The sequence below is a fragment of the Malus sylvestris genome, chromosome 15 (assembly GCF_916048215.2).
Source record: "Malus sylvestris chromosome 15, drMalSylv7.2, whole genome shotgun sequence".
In the NCBI taxonomy this organism is placed as follows: domain Eukaryota; kingdom Viridiplantae; phylum Streptophyta; class Magnoliopsida; order Rosales; family Rosaceae; genus Malus; species Malus sylvestris.
The window spans coordinates 41,281,198-41,300,270 of NC_062274.1; the positions used below are offsets into that span (position 1 = coordinate 41,281,198).

General features: G+C 39.8%; 1 pseudogene; it reads left to right on the plus strand.

The window, feature by feature from the left end:
• Nucleotides 1-947: 947 nt before the first annotated feature.
• LOC126602979 (uncharacterized) lies at nt 948-4,392 on the plus strand (annotated as a pseudogene).
• The last annotated feature ends 14,681 nt before the right edge of the window (nt 4,393-19,073 follow it).

Consider the following 19,073-nt stretch of genomic DNA (forward strand, 5'->3'; position numbering starts at 1 on the left):
TGAATTCATTGCAATGTCAAACCTCTGTTAAATTTTCTGTCAATTTGACTATTAAATAATGATGTGGCAGACGTAGAGCCCACTTTCCTGCCAAACTAGATTAAAAAATTAATTTAATATTAATACATTAATACCTTTTTTAATATGAACAATAATTAAACAAAAAGCTCTATTCTTTTCTCTCTCTACTCGCTTTTCTTCTCCCCAAAGTGAAGAGTGGCTCTAACAACAACAACATCAACCATCTGTGGTGCTTCAACGATGACTGGATCATCATTACAACTCTTTAACCCTTCTTCCCTCTAAAGGCCCACTTTACACAAATCCCAATTGATCAAAATCCATTCTTCTTTATTTCAAAACCCTTAACCCCATCATCCATAAATCTCTGAAACATTGAACCAAATCAACGTATCTCTCCAAGCCCACCTCAAAACCCTAGCAAACCCCCAATACGCCACCGTATAACGCCACCCTAGTAATGTCTCTGTCTATCTGCCTTTTGAGTGAAAGAAAACCCATTTGATTAGGGAATCAGAAAACCCACGCGGGGAAGAACAATTGGACTTACAGGCTTGGATTCAGGCGCGGTTAAAGGTGTGGCTGGAGAAGACGATGTTCGGGTCCACCATCACTCATTAGAGAGTTGGAGATTGAAAGAGGAACTCTTTGGGAGCTTACAACTTTAATGTTTTTGACGGAATTGCCAACGACGTTCGCTGGAAAAGGTTTCGTTTCCGCTGAGGACTCAGGAAGCAGCCTCAAAATTAGGGGTGGGGGTGAGGGTGTTGGGGGCAGGACGATCAAAATCTAGGTAAAGTTTTTTTTTTTTTTTTTAAATTTTTTTATTTAAGTTATTTAGGGCTAAAATCGAAGTTGGAGAAGATAAACTTCTCCGATAGCCTCCTCCTCCTGCTTCAGTTGCAGCAAGTATTTATCGGGGTGCGATGGTGGTTTTGGGTGATGGCATGAAGAGGAAAGAAGTGAGGGGAAGGAAGAAGAAGGGTAAGGGTGAGGCAAAGACTCATGAATGTGGGTTTCTTTTTTTCTAATTTTTAAAAAAATAATATTTTGAATGAATTGAAATAATTTTATTAGTTAACAATGTGGCACAAGTTGATTGCCATGTCAGCAAAATATGGCTCATGCACTTGTCACGTCATCACTTAACAGTCAATTTAACGAATTAATTAATTGAGGTCTGACATTGCAATAAATTCATAAGTTGAGGTATGATATTGCAATGTTTAAAATATGATGTATGAGATTGTGGTGCGACCCATAATTGAGCTAGTTTGATGTAATTTACCCTTTTTATTTTTATGGTTCTTGTAACTTGGGGCATTTGATGGCTTTGCATATTGTGCAATATAAATATATCTTACAATACTTTGATGGCTTTGCATACATATATCTTTACACTTCTTTGAAAGTTTAAAGGGCCCTCTATGCTAACACTGATATGGATGGAAGTTTTTGTTTTACTAGTTATTTTTTGCTAGCTAGCAGAAACTCTATACTAGACCTTCAAAACTCAATTCACTGAAACTATGGCCTACTTGTTTGTTTTTAGTATGTCATTGGATTAACGATGGGAAGAAAAGAACAAAAACAAATAGAGAAATAGATTATTATTAGCTTTTTTAGGTTATGGAGATAAAAACCTTCATATCTGGTCATGCTCCTACTAATCCATGTGTCGCAATTGGTTACTTAATAATTTATTCATCGAAAGATAATCAATTTAAATTTACCAACTCAACTTAACAGTTATGTATCGTTGTAATTTTATGCTTCTATGCTCAAAACTTAGATTTCTTTATGCATCATCCGATTATGGCACCATAATATCGGAACCACTTCAGTAAGACACCAGTTATAGACATATTTAAATCTCTTGTGGAAACTTTTGCTTGGTTGGAAATTTTGCCTCCATGTTTAACAAGTTTACTAAAATCTCACTTTGAATTTCATCACATCCTTTATATGATCTCCATTGTTTACTGTTATTATAGTATTGAAAAATAAATTTGGGGTTGTTTCACTTGTTTGTCTAATATAAACTGGGATGGTTAACCAAATTAAGAATTGGGATGGTTAACCAAATTAAGAACTGGGATTAGGACATGATGCTCCACTTTGTTTTACCATTTAATCATACCTTTAAATTGAATCCTGCATGTTTTGATGCTCCACTCATTCATGTGTTGTTTTTTTTTGCATGTGAAGGCACAGATGAATATGAGACTCACTTGTTTGTTAATTTGAACGTTTGGATAATAATGACACAAGTCTATACTATGAATGCATAATTGTTGAAGCATAGACAACAACAAAGGAGACAAAGGGAATGAGCTAGTTTAGAGCATATGACATTTGTTAGACTTAATGTTAGGAGAGAGGAGATAAATCGTATCACATATTCGAGTGATACTAATTGTTTGTGGGAGTTGCGAATAGATAGGAATGCATTTGCAGTTTTATGTGATTTACTAAAAACTCGTGATTGACTGGTAGATGATGGTTATGTTACAATAAAGGAGCAAGTAGCTACTTTTGTTAACATATTAGCCCTCCACAATAAAAATAGGTCAAGTCAAGTTAGATTCATTAGGTCTGGTGAAATTATTAATCGGTATGTTCACAGTATTGTGTGAGTTGCTCAGTTTGCAATACGTGTTGTTTGCAAAATGAACCCCTATCCTAGATGATTGCACAAAATCAAGATGGAAATGCTTTAATGTAAGTATCATAGTAAAATCATTAATCACATAATTATTTGTAGTTGCTAATTAATATAAGTTTTTCTTTTGTCTAGGGTTGCTTAGGAGCGCTAGATGTAACATACATAGGGGTCACTATGCCTGTGGTCGATAAACCAAGATATCGAATAAGAAAATGTCATATAACAACTAATGTGTTTGGAGTATGCACACATGATCTCAAATTCGTATATGTGTTTTCTGGTTGGGAGGGAACAACTACTAATTCGAGAGTTTTTGGTGATGCTGTTACTAGAGCTAATGGTGTCAAGGTCCTAACTGGTAAGATAGACAAGTACCTAGTATTATTGGTTGATTCCGGATATATGAATGGTGAAGGTTTTCTGGCACCGTATAGAGGTATTAGATACCATTTGCAAGAGTGGGAATACAATTCACATGCATTTAGGAATCATGAAGAGTATTTTAATATGAAAGACTCACATGTTAGGAATGTCATTGAGAGATGTTTTGGCTTTCTCAAAAGACGTTGGGCTATCTTGCGAAGTCATTCCTACTATCCAATCAAGATTTAAGGACGAAGGATCACATCATGTAGTTTACTTCATCATTATATCAGAATGTATATGGCGGTTGATCCTGAGGAAAACGCAAGGCTTGCATTTGATGAATTGCCTATAAGGGAAGATGTACCAGAAGTAAGCCTACATTGAAATCATTGAGTCAAGCCAAATGTGGACTCAATGGAGGGATGATCTTGCAAGAGAAATATATGATGAGTGGAGAGGAAAGAGGGTTGGTTGAGATGGTAGTTGTTGTAATTGTTTTTTATTGTTTAATGACAGTTTGTTGAGATGATTGTTGTAATTGTTTTTTATTGTTTGAAGACTGCTGAGATTTTTATTGTTATTGTTTTTATCTGCTGGAATGTGTTGTTTCAAAACCTTTGATTGAGTAATCGAAATTATGATTACCATGTACCTAGAATGTGTTGTTAGAAAACCTTTCAATGTCTTATTCATGTAACAACGTGAACAAATTAATGGGTGCTTATATACTACTTAAGTTGCATTTTGCATTTTAGATTGACTCTTTGGAACAAAATCAACTTTATTTCCAAAGCGACTCAGTACTGCAGATTTTTTTTTTCTTCAAAAAAACAGCAACATCCTTGTTTTAGACCAAATTTTCTATACTTCCCGAACTCAAAAACCCATGAAATTTTGATACAAGTTAGTTTTATATGTCTACTTTTATTCCAAAACTTTTCACATTTTTTGGGTAGACGAGCTATTTTAGGTAAGTTTTACGGTGTAGGTCGTTTATGCAATTTGTATTAATTGCAGCATGTTTGCTCCACTAACAATATGTTTCTTTGTGTTACCTGTGTAATATGACTTTTTTGATAGATTATATAGCCACCTCACGCAATTGGATTGACCATGAGGAGGATATACTGCCTACCATCCTCAAGGAAATGGTTGCTAATGGTGTTAGGTGTGAGACCGACAATTTTAAGGCTAGTACTTTTGTAACAGTTGCCTTCAAGATGAATGAAAAGATTCCTGGCATTAATATAGAGCTAAAGTATATACAAAACCAACTGAAGCGTCTGAAAGAAAAGTATTCATCTGCATATGACATGATGAACACCTTTAGATTTGGTTAGGATGACGAGAAAAATGTGTTGTTGTGAATAGTGACGAAGTACTACAGCTGTGGGTGAAGATACATTTTGTTTCTTATTCTTTCTCAATTAGGTGCTTTGAAAGTCTTAACCTTGATTTCTTTGGGTTCTTATTGTAGAAATATCCCAATGCATCTTGCAAACCAAATAAGCCATTTCCGTTGTATCCACGCTTGTGTACGGTGTTTGGGAGAGACTGAGCCACATGTAGTATGGCTGAATTAGCAGTAGATGCAATCGAAAACATGGGGTTGGAAAATGAGGATTGCGAGACCTAGTTGATGCCTCCAACTTCACATACCCCATCTTATTCTGTTGCTGCATCCAATGCATCTCAACCTAATAGGAAGAAGAATAGGAATATGAATGATGCCGATGTAAATCTTGCAGTTTTTATGAGTGTAGGTTAGGATAAAGCAGCTACTGAAATGAAGAAGTTAGGTGAAAGCTTTACTTTCGAAGAAGCGAAAGCCAGGTTACCTTCTGAGCTTCAAGCCATGGGTCAACCATATGATCAGGTGCTAAGAATTTTAATGAAGTTAGTGAATGATACTGATCTGATGCGTATTTGGTGTACCTTGGATGACTCACACAAGCCAGATTTTATTAAGGTATTTATGGATGACCTCTGAGCATTTGGGGGTTTAGTTTGATGAATTATATCAACGTCTGGTGTTTCATTATTGCTTTAGCAAGACATTATTTTTTTTAAGTCAGGACAAATGTTTAATTTGGGATATTTTATATTCAAGTTCTGGATATTTCATGTTTATTGCTTTAGCAAGACATTATCATTAATGTGGATGCAAATTTTCTCCTTCTCATTCTTCGACAAAATTGTACCTAAAAAACAATTAACATATTTGGTCAAGGCCAAGAGCCTCACGCGCCCACGATGAATGGGGGGGCTTTGGCCGAAGAACCTCCGATGCCAAAGTTAGAAATTAGAGAGAAAAAGTGTTTAGAGAATTTTTTGGAGTTTTGTAAGAGTATGAACTTGGGCTTTTAGAGAGAATAGGGACATATATATAGCACAAGGAGGTGGCCGGCCCTTGAGCTTTTTTGTGTGAAAAATGGGTGATTTAATGGATTAATTGGGAATTAATCCATAAATTTGCCTAATTAATTTATATGGGAGGTTATGGAATAATTTCTTTGTAGAGGATATAGAGTAAAGATGGATGAGATAAATTTGAACTTGTTACCTATTTTTTAGTTGATTCTCCACTGCTTGTGTGTAGGAAATCCGTTGTGTCTCAAGGTTAACTTTGTCCTTTTTACCCAAAAATCCACGTGTTGCCTCTTGATTATTTTTGGCTCCACAAATACTCCCACACCTACTGGGCTGCTCGTAGGAAATGGCAGTAGGTGTAGAGATCTTCTTGCTCTAGGAAACTTAAGATTGCTTCCTGTTTTGATGTAGATTCCCTCTTTAATATGAAATTAGATCCTTCTAGGAAAGGGAAATAAATTTCTTTCAAAGCCTATTTAAGTCCACCTTAAGTGGGTTATTAAATCAACTTTGGAGAGTGATTTATTCTACCCTATGATCGGATCATATTTATATATATTTTTACTTCGAATTCACTCGTCTTTTCTTGGTTAGTTCCTTATATTTTTGAGCTATTTACGTTATTTTTGTGTTTATAGGATCTGTTATGCAAATTTACCCTTTATTGTCACATGATAATACTAATTTACATTTTATAAACAATGTTTGTCCCTCTCATTATTATGATGTTTGCAAAGGAAGAGAAGAAAGAAGAATAAAATAAAGGGAATCCAAGAGAGGAGTGCGGGAGACAGCGTGACACGCGGGGAGGACAGCAAGTCAAAGTGGACAGCACGCTGGGGGAGTCAAAGCAGGAAAAAGAAGGCAGAAAACTGGAAGAGGGACACGGCATAATTAAAAGGAAGGAATCCAAACATGGGCAACGACATAAAATAAAAAGGCAGGAAGCTGCCTTAGCAGCTGATAAGGCGTGAGGAAAAGAAAAGCTAGAAAAGATGCTGCCTTGGCAGCTGGCAGCTAGGGCAGCGGAAGGAAAGAAAAGACGGGATCCAAGGAAATAATAGAAGAAGGGGATGTGGAGAGTCCACGCGGGGGATATAGGTCAGCAGCAGAAAGAAAAAGAAAAAAGGGAGAAGCACAGCAATGCAAAAGGAGAAGGAGGTCAGTGCGTATGACTCATGGCAGACACGGAATGGTGGAGAAAATAAAAGAAATGGGACGGAAAGCATGGGACGGACAGACTGCAGAAAATAAAAGGAGAAATAGGTGCAAAAAACAGGGAGAGACGCGGGGGGGAATTGGTGGAAGGCAGAGGGCTGCCCTTTGGGCAGCGTGAAGCTGCGGAGAGAAAACGAGGGGAGAGAGGGTCCAGACGAGGTGCTGCCTTTGGGCAGCGAGAGGGGTTGACGCGGGTAGACTGACGGAAAGGAAAATAGAATAGAGGGCCTGGCGGGGAGAAAGAGAAGAAAGGCTGCCCTTGCAGCCTTGAAAAACAGAAGCAAAGCAAGCTGCCTTAGGCAGCGAGAAAGAAAGGCAGCTCGCAGGGGTTCAAAGGCACGGATAGACAGAAGCAACAAGCTGCCTTCTCTTTCGGTTAAATCTTTCCAAACTTATATTTTATTTCTGTTTTTAATAATGTGTAACTAAATTTATTTTGGCTAGAGGTTAATTCAAAGCCATGTATATATTTGTAATATGAATTGATTACCTTCAGTTGTGATTTCTGAGTTGTGATTTAATTTGCTTAACTGCTTGATTGATAACTTATTTTTGTATGTCGATTAAGGATGCATACTTAATTTACATGCATGAATTTGATGCTAGAATATAAGTGAATTTCACCTAATCGTTATAAACTTATATTCACAAGTAGTGAAGGTTGTTATCCACAATCGTGTTAAGTGAATTCTTGGCAAGAGTATCATGCTTTTCATAGTTACGAATGCCTCGTCAATGCTTATAGTTTTCACAAAGTTTAATGATCTTTGATTGTATCTCTATTGTGCTTTTCACGTAGGGGACTTTTGAAGAATGTTTTGAATTGTTGTATGCGTTTTTCCGTCCAATTCAATAACTTAAGGAAAACTTGAAGATTAAAAAAGTGTTGTTCACGGTTAATCTGGAGTATTGAGATTCACAATTTATTGAAAGAAAAACTGAAAATCAATTTAGGTTGCTTATGTGTCATGTGTGGAGAAGAACCCTCTAGCTAGTCCGTCATTTATCATTTTACCTTAATTTTATGTTTTTGTCAATTCTGTAATTTAATTAAGTTTAATTTACTTTTCATCAAAACCAAACACCCATCCATTATTAAATTATATTATTTAGTTAGTTTTCTTTATTGTTAGTCTTTTAATTTAATTTCCGTCCATTTCAGTTCCTAGTGTTTAATTTAATTGTTTTCATTATTTTGAGTCATTTTAAGTGTGTTTCGAGTTATTAGAGTTTTTAGCCTAGTTTTGTGTCCTTGAGTCTTATTTAATATTTTTAAATTAATTTAGAATAGATTAGCAATCCCTCCTAATCCCCGGCCTAGAACGATACCCTACTTACATCTATACTACAATTGTCAAAAAGAGGGTTTAATTTGTGTGTCAAGTTATTTCTCGCACCACCCTACAAGAGAGAGAGAGCTTAGAGGATATTTGTTCCCCCTCTTTTAGCAATCTTCTACATCTTGCCCGTGCAAAGGATCATATTTCGTTGCTTTCTTTGTCTTTTCTGGGCCGCACCGATGTAAGAACAACTTAATTCTTCTTGTCTTATTCTTGGGTGGTGTTGCCACGGGGCAGTCATCGAGGTGATGCGGCACGTTAGCTGGCAGGGACCGGGAGTCGGTTTGGCATGGGCCAAGGAAGTGGTTAACAGGGGTCATTGCTTACGCTGCTCGGCTTGATTGAAGCCAAAGGTTGGCTCGGTATAGGCCGAGGAAGTGGTATGGCATGGGCAACGATTTGGGCTGCCATGTCTGTGCTGCTTGCCCAAAATGAGGAAACTGCTTGAGTTTGATGTCTTGCTGCCGTAGATAGAGCAATCAAGGATATAGTTGTCAAGATCAGAATTGCCGAATATGAAGTGTTGGATAAGCGAACTATTAAGTGCAAAAAATGGTTGCTGCCTAGTTGATATTCAAGCATTTGATCTTTTAAACTATGTGACCTTCTCGCATTAGAGAGCTTACCCAGGTGGGTGTCGGGAAATTAGTTTACCATCTTGCACTATAGAGCAATTAGTTTACCCTCTCACACTGGAGAGCAATTAGTTTAACCTCTCGCATTTGAGAGTAGACCCTTTTTGGGTGTTGGGGAATTGGTTTACCCTCTCACACTGGAGAGCAATTAGTTTAACCTCTCGCATTGGAGAGCAGACCCTTTTGGGTGTCGGGGAATTAGTTTACCCTCTCGCTCTGGAGAGCAATTAGTTTACCCTCTCACACTGGAGAGCATTTAGTTTAACCTTTCGCACTGGAGAGCAATTAGTTTACCTTCTCACACTGGAGAGCAATTAGTTTAACCTCTCGCACTGGAGAGTAGACCCTTTTGGGTGTCGGGGAATTGGTTTACCCTTTCGCACTGGAGAGCAATTAGTTTATCCTCTCGCACTGGAGAGCAAACCCAAAAAGGGTTTTGAGCAGTTGTTGTGGACAGCAATTGAGCCAGGCTTATGAATAACTTCTTGAATCTTCATTGAGAATAAAGAAATAAATCAACTGTGTTGGAAGGTAGAAACTGCATAACAAACTGGATATTCTTCGGCTTGTAAAGCCTTATTCGTCGAGCTGCTTGAGTCTTCGAACTTATTTGGAAAAAATCCAAACGTGGTTCAGAGTGTGATGGGAACTTCCCCTGCTTATGTAGGCCATTTTGTTGACCTGTCAAGATGCTCGTCATATCAGCCCTCATTTGTCAGCTTCTCAAATGTACTGCTTCCACTTCAAGCAGTCGTTGGTAGTGTGGCCTGGTCCTTGATGGAATGCGCAATATTTTGTATAATCCAGCCTGGTAAGATCACATTTCATGGGTGGCGGCAGTTCGAACCAAGGTTTATTCTTGAGCTTGCGAAGAATTTGACCGATTGGAACTGTGAACTTGGTGAATGTTTCAAGTGCTGAGTCTTCTCTGGTCGGGGAACGTTCTATGTGCGTATTTTCTGACTCATTTTTGTTAGACTGCTTTGCCTCATCCCATAATGCATGCTTTTCTGCCAAAGTATACGAAGCTGCTAGGGTCAATTATTCTCCCATGATCAATTTTTCGAATAAAGGATGTTCGGTGAGAAGTCCATTTTTGAATGCTGCCATTGTTATGTCTTCGTTGCAGCTATCAATCTTGGCCTTCTCCACCTTGAACCTCTTGACATAGTCATGAATTGTCTCCCGAGGGTCTTTTACGATGCTGAAGAGATGGTTGGATGTCCTTTTGATTGAGCGGTTAAACGAATACTCCTTAGTGAAAACAAAGGAAAGTTCATTAAAACTCTAGATTGACTGCGGCAGTAGAGTGTGAAACCAGTCTTGCGCCTCGCCTTGTAGAGTTGTGGCAAAAATTTTGCACATAAACGCATCGTTGTTCTTGTAGAGGATCATGGTATTGCGATAATATTTGAGACGTCGATCTAGATCTTCGTCTCCTTTATACGGAATGAAGTGAGGCATAATGAACCCACGAGGTGGATCTATCCACTTGATCTCATTCGTGAATGGTAACATGCTTATGTTGGTCATGTCTTGTCGAAGCGCATCGTCAGCAGCCTCGTTTCGTTGGAAATTGTGCAGTCGTTCAGTTAGGAGCCTATCAACTTCTTCTTGAATTTGCCTTTGTTGGGGCAATGGAATTTTTGACTGCCCCGGTCGTGACCTATGGGTTTGGGCCGCTATTCCTTCTGCTCGACTCGTCTATGTTACAGCTGCGGTGCATGTGGCATGTTCCTGGTAAGCGAATGGGCTGCTCGCAGACTGTCGGTTGAACTTGAGTCGAATTGAGTGATTGCTTCTTTCCGTTTGCCATGCTGCCTCTTCCAATGTGAGGTGGAGAATACTCCTTGCGAGCCTGGTTGTGAATGATCAATTTGCTTGGAAGGTTGTCCATGTTGATAATCGAAATGTGACCTCAACCGTGAACGTATGCTTGTCCATGGGCTTGATTGGGAATGCACATTCCTCCGCGTGCTGAGACGAGAGTATTCGCTATCCTAAGGACCTATGAGCGTAAACTACCAGAACGCTCAAATCGTGGCTGGTTGATAGGCTGCTTGTCGGGACGCTGGTGAAGAGGTTCATCTACCCTTGTCCTACTTAGGGACACCTCGTCTAGGGCACGTTGGATCTCGGTGCGTTGCAAGAGTTGATTCACCAAGGTTGTTTGTTGTGCAAGGGCGCTTGTCAACTCTATGACTTGTCGAGACAAATGTTGTTCGCCATTTGGATTGGAAGATCTTGGAATAAATGTGCCTTCTTGAGCAATGGAAGTGTAGTAGGCTCCGAGCGCGAGATTTGAATTGGGAAATGTCAAATCCGCGGTGAAGTGTGGTGAAAATGCCTATGGCTCAATGGTTAGTCCGAATGGTTGAAATAGTTTTGGGCCGATTTGGGCTGCTTGGAGTGCTACAGAAGCAGGTTGGGCCACGAGAGCTGATTGGGCCACGAGAGTGGGCTGCTCAGCAAGAGTAGGCTGGGTTACAGGAGTAAGCTGGGCTGCGAGAATGGGCTGCTCGGCCGGAGCAAGCTGGGCCGGGGGAGCATATTGGGCCACGAGAGTGGGCTGCTCGGCGAGAGCAGGCTGGGCGTAATGCTCGCGAATGCGAGGCTTGGGCTCGAATTGGCAATGCATTGGGTTCGCGTTGGGCATGGAGTGACATGGCTCAGGTCGTGGCTTTGGTGGCGTGGGCTTTGGATAGCACAACTTGGGTCGTTGTGGTGGAGCCATGGACCTCGTCGCTGGTGATTGCCGTGGTGGCCACCGCGGTGGTTGCCATGGTGGAGCCCTGTTGTGGTGGTGCCGCTCCCCCTAAGATCATGTTTAGTCTCGTGGATCGTCGCGGTCCAATTTCTTAAATATTTAAATTTTCACTTGTGGAATTTTCTAAATTTCTAGCCATTGTATTTCTCTTTTATGTTTTATCAAAGAATCTTGGCAAATAAAAAATTCTAATAATAAGAATGTACGAAAAATACAAGTGGACTAGAAAATAGAGAAAATAGAGAAAAAAACCTTTTTGCGTGAGACTCTTCTACGAGTGTGAATCTCAACTCTCAATGAAAGCACCAATTTGTGGATATAAATTTTCTCCTTCTCCTTCTTTGACAAAATTGTACATACAAAACAATTAACACATTTGGTTAATGCCAAGAGCCTTACGAGCCCATGATGAATGGGGGTGCTTTGGCCAAAGAACCTTCGATGCCAAAGTTAGAAATTGGAGAGAAAAAGTGTTTAGAGAATTTTTTGGAGTTTGCAAGAGTATGAACTTGGGTTTTTAGAGAGAATAGGGACATATATACATCACAAGGAGGTGGCCGGCCCTTGAGCTTTTTTGTGTGAAAAATGGGTGATTTAATTTGGTGATTTAATGGATTAATTGGGAATTAATCCATTAATTTGCCTAATTAATTTATATGGGAGGTTATGGAATATTTTCTTTGTAGAGGATATAGAGTAAAGATGGATGAGATAAATTTGAACTTGTTACCTATTTTTTGGTTGATTCTCCACTGCTTGCGTGTAGGAAACCCGATGTGCCTCAAGGGTAACTTTGTCATTTTTACCAAAAAATTCATATGTCGCATTTTGATTATTTTTAGCTTCACAATTAAACTTATCTATTTTTCAATATTGCATGGCAACCATGACCATAGACATCCAATCCTCTCACACAACTCAATTTATACTATACATATTGTTTGAATGTTATAATACACACACACACACACACACCAAAAAAACCCAAACTTGGCGTTACTGTTCATTAACAGTAAAATGGCGAAAATGCCCCTAAAAATTTTCATCCTCTTCGTTTTACTGGCGAGTTTCTATACTAATATGGCGATTTTGCCCCTTTTGGTTCTACATGTCTACCATCGCTGGGTGTTCTTGACATTTCTTTCCGTTTCCTATCCTCACTTCCTCTCGCATGCATAGCCCTGCATTTTCCCCAATCCATACCGCAATCGCCCCTTCAATTCCAACAAGTACCATTAATATTGCCCCTTAATTCCTGCCATAATTCCTCATATTCCACGCCTCTCCACCCATCCCCCCTCAACGAAGCCTCAGATCGACTACTTACCCTGAAATCAAACCATAATTTTGCCCCCAAACGAATCTGAATGTAGTGAAGCTCAAATTCCAAATTGAATTGCGACGGTTCTAGGGCTCTAGACAACAAGTCTCGATCTAATTGAAGGTCAAATCCAACAAGAAGTCCCGATTTTGAGCCGGCTTTCGATCTATTTTAGAGAGAAAAAGTCGTAAAGAAAAAGCCATACGGCAAAAGGGAAAGGTGTACTTGGTAGTGATAACTGATCTAATCTGGCGTTTCCAAGTCAGTTTTGTATGTTTATCAGCGTGTATGATTTGGGTTTTCTGTGTTTGCTTGATTCGTTGTTGTGGATGGCTGATGCGGTTTTTTTTTTTTTTTTTTTTTTTTTTTTTTTTCTCAAGCTGCTGTGTTAAAGGTATATGGTGTGTTTATTTTAGTTTTTTCGTTCATTTTCTTTGCGGTTGAGAATATTTTTTTTTCTTTTCTTTTTGCTTTATTCTTGCTAATTTGGGTTGTTTTTTTCATTGTGTTTTTGTTATGAGTTTGTTGTCCCATTTTTGTGATGGACTTGGAATGAAATGGGATTGGAGGATGTTAAAAAAAAATTGATAGGGGAAGGTCACGGTTCAGATTATGAAGGTGTGATATTAGGGTGAGGGAAAATGGGAGAGAAAGCATGGAAGACAAATTTAGGATTAGATATAGGAAAACTAATCAAAAGATTATGACACATGAATGAGTTGGGTTAATTTGGACTAATTTTTTTCTTGACTGATTTGGGATTTTGTTTGGGTTTTGGGTTCTCATTTCTACCAAGACCTTTATGGCTAGACGATATATATATTTTTTGCTAGTTCTCATCTGTTCTTTGAATTTTTTGTGCTTGAGTTTCTGAATTTTATCTTGATCAGTTTTTTTGTTTTTCTATTTATGAAACGCTTTGATCCGTGATTGCCAAGTCAGCTTGAAAGGGGCTGCCATTGCGTTGGACCTAAATCAAATTTGAAAAATGCAATTTATGCACATCTGGCCCAAATATATTACAATTTATTGGTTAAGATTGTCTATGTGGTGATAATTTTTGGGGTTTGGATTATACAATTAGAAATGTGTTAGATTATTTGGGTTTAAATTATTGCTGTTATAGTATATGATAGACTGATAGTGTTTCTCACACAAGCAGTTTAATTATTAGTGCATGAAAATAAGGGATGTATTCATTTCAGCTTAAGTGTTATTGGAAAATAACTGATTGATATTAGTTAATCAAAGTGTTGATGTTATGATGGGTTTTAAAACGTAAGTTGTCGATTCATTTTTCATGGCTGAGGTTAAATTGTTGGTGTCTAAAAACAGAAAATGTTTTCGATTCGCTTTAAGTGATGTTGCAAAGTTGGAGATTGATGTTAGTTATAGTTTTCATGAACGTGCAAGCTTAAATATGTGTTGATCACTTCCATGATAAAGAGTGACAAATATATTTTAGACAGTTTTGGAAAGGTCATCATAGATTTGTTATTCAAAATTCATATATTGCTAGAAAACTAGGTATTTACTGAGAATATTCAGAGTGTTGATGATTTAGTCAAAGGGTTAGCAGTGCGTGGTCTAATGTGTTTAAATTCTTTATTTTTTCATGAGTTTTTGTTTAGTTCGTATGAATTCATTTTTAAAGTCTGTTACAACAACAACAACAACAACAACAAAGCCTTTGCCCATTAAGTGGGGTCGGCTATATGAATCCTAGAACGCCATTGCGTGCGGTTTTGTGTCATATCCTCCGTTAGATCCAAGTACTCTAAGTCTTTTCTTAGGGTCTCTTCCAAAGTTTTCCTAGGTCTACCTCTACCCCCTCGGCCCTGAACCTTTATCTTGTAGTCACATCTTCAAACCGGAGCGTCAGTAGGCCTTCTTTGTACATGTCCAAACCTATTTTGTGTACGTGTTGATGCTTCACCGCCCAACATTCTGTGCCATACAACATCGTTGGCCTTATTGCCGTCCTATAAAATTTTCCCTTGAGCTTTAGTGGCCTACGACGGTCACACAACACGCCGAAAGCACTCTTCCACTTCATCTATCCAGCTTGTATTCTATGGTTGAGATCTTCATCTAATTCTTCGTTCTTTTGCAAGATAGATCCTAAGTAGCGAAAACGGTCGCTCTTTGGTATTTCCTGATCTTCGATCCTCACCCCTAACTCATTTTGGCCTCTATTTGCAATGAACTTGCACTCCATATATTCTGTCTTTGATCGGCTTAGGCGAAAACCTTTAGATTCCAACACTTCTCTCCAAAAGTTAAGTTTCGCATTTACCCCTCCTGAGTTTCATCTATCAACACTATATCGTGTGCGAAAAGCATACACCAAGGAATATCATCTTGAATATGTCCTGTTAACTCATCCATTACCAACGCAAAAAGGTAAGGACTAAAGGATTGTTGATGCACAAAATCAGTGAGGACTTTGGTACAACAGAAAATATTAAGTTTGTGATATTCGCTAGATTGCTCTGGTCATTAGTGTGGATAAGTATGTAAATGGATAGAGACAGGAAAGCAAACACAAGATGTATGTGGTTCACCCAGATTGGCTACGTCCACGGAGTAGAGGAGTTCTCATTAATTGTGAAGGGTTTACGCAAGTACATAGGTTCAAGCTCTCATTTAGTGAGTACAAGTGAATGATTTAGTACAAATGACATAGGTGCAAGTTCTCGTCTTCACTTGCCTTAACTGTCTCATAGGTAGATGTGGCATCTTCTCCGGAAGTACGCTTCCTCCATCCAGGGGTGGTATCTTTAACTGGTGGAGATGCACAAGGTAATGTATCAATTGCACTTGAAGCTTACTTGTAGTTTCAGGCTTGGTCAAGCGCGATACAAACCATGTAGTAGGAGTCCCCCAAGTCGCCGAGCTAGGGGATCTGCTGAAAGAGGTGACAGACAAGGTAAGCAATCAGAGCTCCAAGCAATCAGTCCCAGATTAGAAGTTTGATTTCGAGTTCCGGCTGATTGTTCTCATTCTCCCTATCTTGCAGGCAGCATGAAGGATAAAAAGAAGAAAAGAAGAATAGATGATATGAGATACTTTTGCTTTTGAAGAAGTAACTTTCCACAGGCTTATTCTTGAACTGGGCTGGAGGATTTTCTGGTTTCCTCCAGAGTATAAGGCCGACTGAAGAATTTGAGGGTCAAAACACGTCCATCAAATTTAGAGTACATTCGACCCTGCTGATATGAGATACTTTTGATGTTGACAAAGTAGTGGAAGTATCGGCACATGTTCTGTTACGCTTGTCTCCACATGCTTCTTTGTATCCTTCTCACTTTCTCTATCTGTTCCTCAGGCAGATGTGGTATCTTCTCTGGAAGCATAAGATGTTGAAGATGGGTACTCGAGAGTAATGCTAGGTAAGTAATCAGGTAAGGGGTTCCAGGCAGTCAGTTCCTGACTGGAAGCTTGATTCCAAGTGCTGACTGATTGCTCTCTTTCTCCTTGTCTTGCAGGTAAGAACAAGGCCAAAGGAAAAGACAGGGAAAAAGCATGATATGTGATACTCTTGCTTTTAACCCTGATGATATAAGATATTCTTGCTCTGGTGTAGCTTGTTTGCAGAGATATTATCGGGGGGGAAAGAAAGATGAGTATTTCGAGAGGCTTCGTTGGGAGTGCCCTCTCAGATATGAGGAAGGGTTGAGCATTTTTGCAGATCTGCCTGTCCGTTGAGGATGGAGGTCGACATATATAGGAGTTTCCCTAACAACAAGTAGTAATGATATTCCTTTACCCTGCTTGGTCATAGCATGGTAGTGGGAGCTGTCAGCTTCACGTGTGTCAGAGCACTTTGAAAAAGTGGTTTGTGGTATTTGGAAAGCTGATGTTGTGTGTGAAGATTACAGACAAGCTTTATCCAAGGAGATCTGGCTCTCGAAGTTGAGAAAGCGGTGCCTCTTCGGTTTTCATACAAGCAATCCTGTCGGGGATCTGGCTCTCGAGATTCAAAAAACGGTGCCTCTTCGATTTTTGAGAGAGCAATCCTGCTGGGAGTCTAGCTCTAAAGATTCGGAGAGCGGTGTCTCTTCGATTTTTGAGAAAGTAATCATGTTGGGAGTCTGGCTCTCGAGATTCGGAGGACGGTGCTTCTTCGATTTTGGAGCAACAATCTTGTTGGGAGTGTTTTCTCGAATGTAAGTAAAGGTTGGGCATGTTTGCTAGTCTACCTTGCCACAAAGCACAAAGGTTGACACATAAGGACTTTCCAATTATCCAGCAGCGGTGCTGTTCCTTTACCATTGTAGGTAATAATATGGTAGCTAGATCTTCAAAATTTATGTGTCTAAACTTTGTTAGTGCTGTTTCTTTGCTATTCTTTTACCCTTCTTGGTCATAGCGATGTAGTGGGAGCTGCAAGCTTCACGTGTCTAAACTTTGTCAGAGATTTTTGGCAAAGTTATCTGTGGTACCCATAAGCTGATGGTGCGTGTGGAAAGTGGATGATTGAACAGTAAGATTCACGTGCTTTCTACTTCACCAGAAATCTTCAACAGAATGCCCGTAATTTCAGCAAAGCTGAGTGTGCATGTGACAGGTGCTGACAAGGCTGAAAAAAGCAGGTGCCTCTTCGATTTCTGAGATCGGCCCTCGTGGTTTCTAAGCAGCCCAGCTTTTGAGAAAGCAAGCGCTTTTTCGATTTCTAAGATCGGCCTTCGTAGTCTTTGAGCAGCCCAGCTTTTGAGAAAGCAAACGCCTCTTCGATTTCTGAGATCGGCCCTCGTGGTTTCTGAGCAGCCCAGCTTTTGAGAAAGCAAACGCCTCTTCGATTTCTGGGCAGGCGCCTCTTCGATTTCTGAAGCTCCGTCGAGTGCAAATTTTTATAGAGGCTGGCATTAAGTTCCAAAGCACACTTGAATCTTCACCAGTAGAAGTTCCCTTCTTGCACTTCTAAGATCTTGATTTGTCCGACCTCTTCTCTCTTCAACACCTTTGAAAATGTCTGGCCCCTCCGACCGTCGTTTTGACTTGAACCTCGTTGAAGAGGCAGCCACGCCTTATCCAGACAACATATGGCGCCCATCCTTCTTATCTCCTACTGGTCCGCTTACCGTTGGGGATTCCTTGATGAAGAATGATATGACTGCTACGGTGGTGGCCAGGAACCTTCTCACTCCCAAAGATAACAGACTACTTTCCAAACGGTCTGATGAGTTGGTTGTTAAGGATTCTCTGGCTTTAAGTGTTCAGTGTGCAGGTTCTGTGTCTAATATGGCCCAGCGCCTATTTGCTCGAACCCGCTAAGTTGAATCATTGGCGGTTGAAGTGATAAGTCTCAAACAGGAGATTAGAAGGCTCAAGCATGAGAATAAACAGTTGCATCGGCTCGCACATGACTATGCTATAAACATGAAGAGAAAGCTTGACTAGATGAAGGAATCTGATGGTCAGGTTTTACTTGATCATCAACGGTTTGTGGGTTTGTTCCAAAGGCATTTATTGCCTTCGTCTTCTGGGGTTGTACCGCGTAATGAAGCTCCAAATGATCAACCTTCGATGCCTCATCCTTCTAGGGTTCTGTCCAGTACTGAGGCTCCGAATGATACCCCTCCGGTGCCTTCTCTTTCTGGGGCTCTACCGACTGCTAAGACTTCTCCTAAGCAACCTTTGTGAAGGCTCCCTCTTGTTTGTTTATTTTGATTCATGTATATGTACATATTTGTAACTTATCGAAGATATCAATAAATAAGCTTTGCTTCATTTCAACGTATTGTGTTAAATACACTAAAGCCTTCTTCGCTAAGTGGGGTCGACTATATGAATCTTAGAACGCCATTGTGCTCGGTCCTGTGTCATGTCCTCCGTTAGATCCAAATACTCTAAGTCTTTTCTTAGAGTCTTTTCCAAAGTTTTTCTAGGTCTTCTTCTACCCCTCCGGCCCTGAACCTCTGTCCCGTAGTTGCATCTTCTAACTGGAGCGTCAGTAGGCCTTCTTTGCACATGTCCAAACCACCGTAACCGATTTTCTCTCAATTTTCCTACAATTTCGGCTACTCCTACTTTACCTCGGGTATCCTCATTCCTAATCTTATCCTTTCTCGTGTGCCCACACATCCAACGAAGCATCCTCATCTCCGCTACACCCATTTTGTGTATGTGTTGATGCTTCATCGCCCAACATTCTGTGCCATACAGCATCCCCGGTCTTATTGCCGTCCTATAAAATTTTCCCTTGAGCTTCAGTGGCATATGGCGGTCACACAACACGCCGGATGCACTCTTCCACTTCATCCATCCAGCTTGTATTCTATGGTTGAGATCTCCATCTAATTCTCCGTTCTTTTGCAAGATAGATCCTAAGTAGCGAAAACGATCGCTCTTTGGTATTTCCTGATCT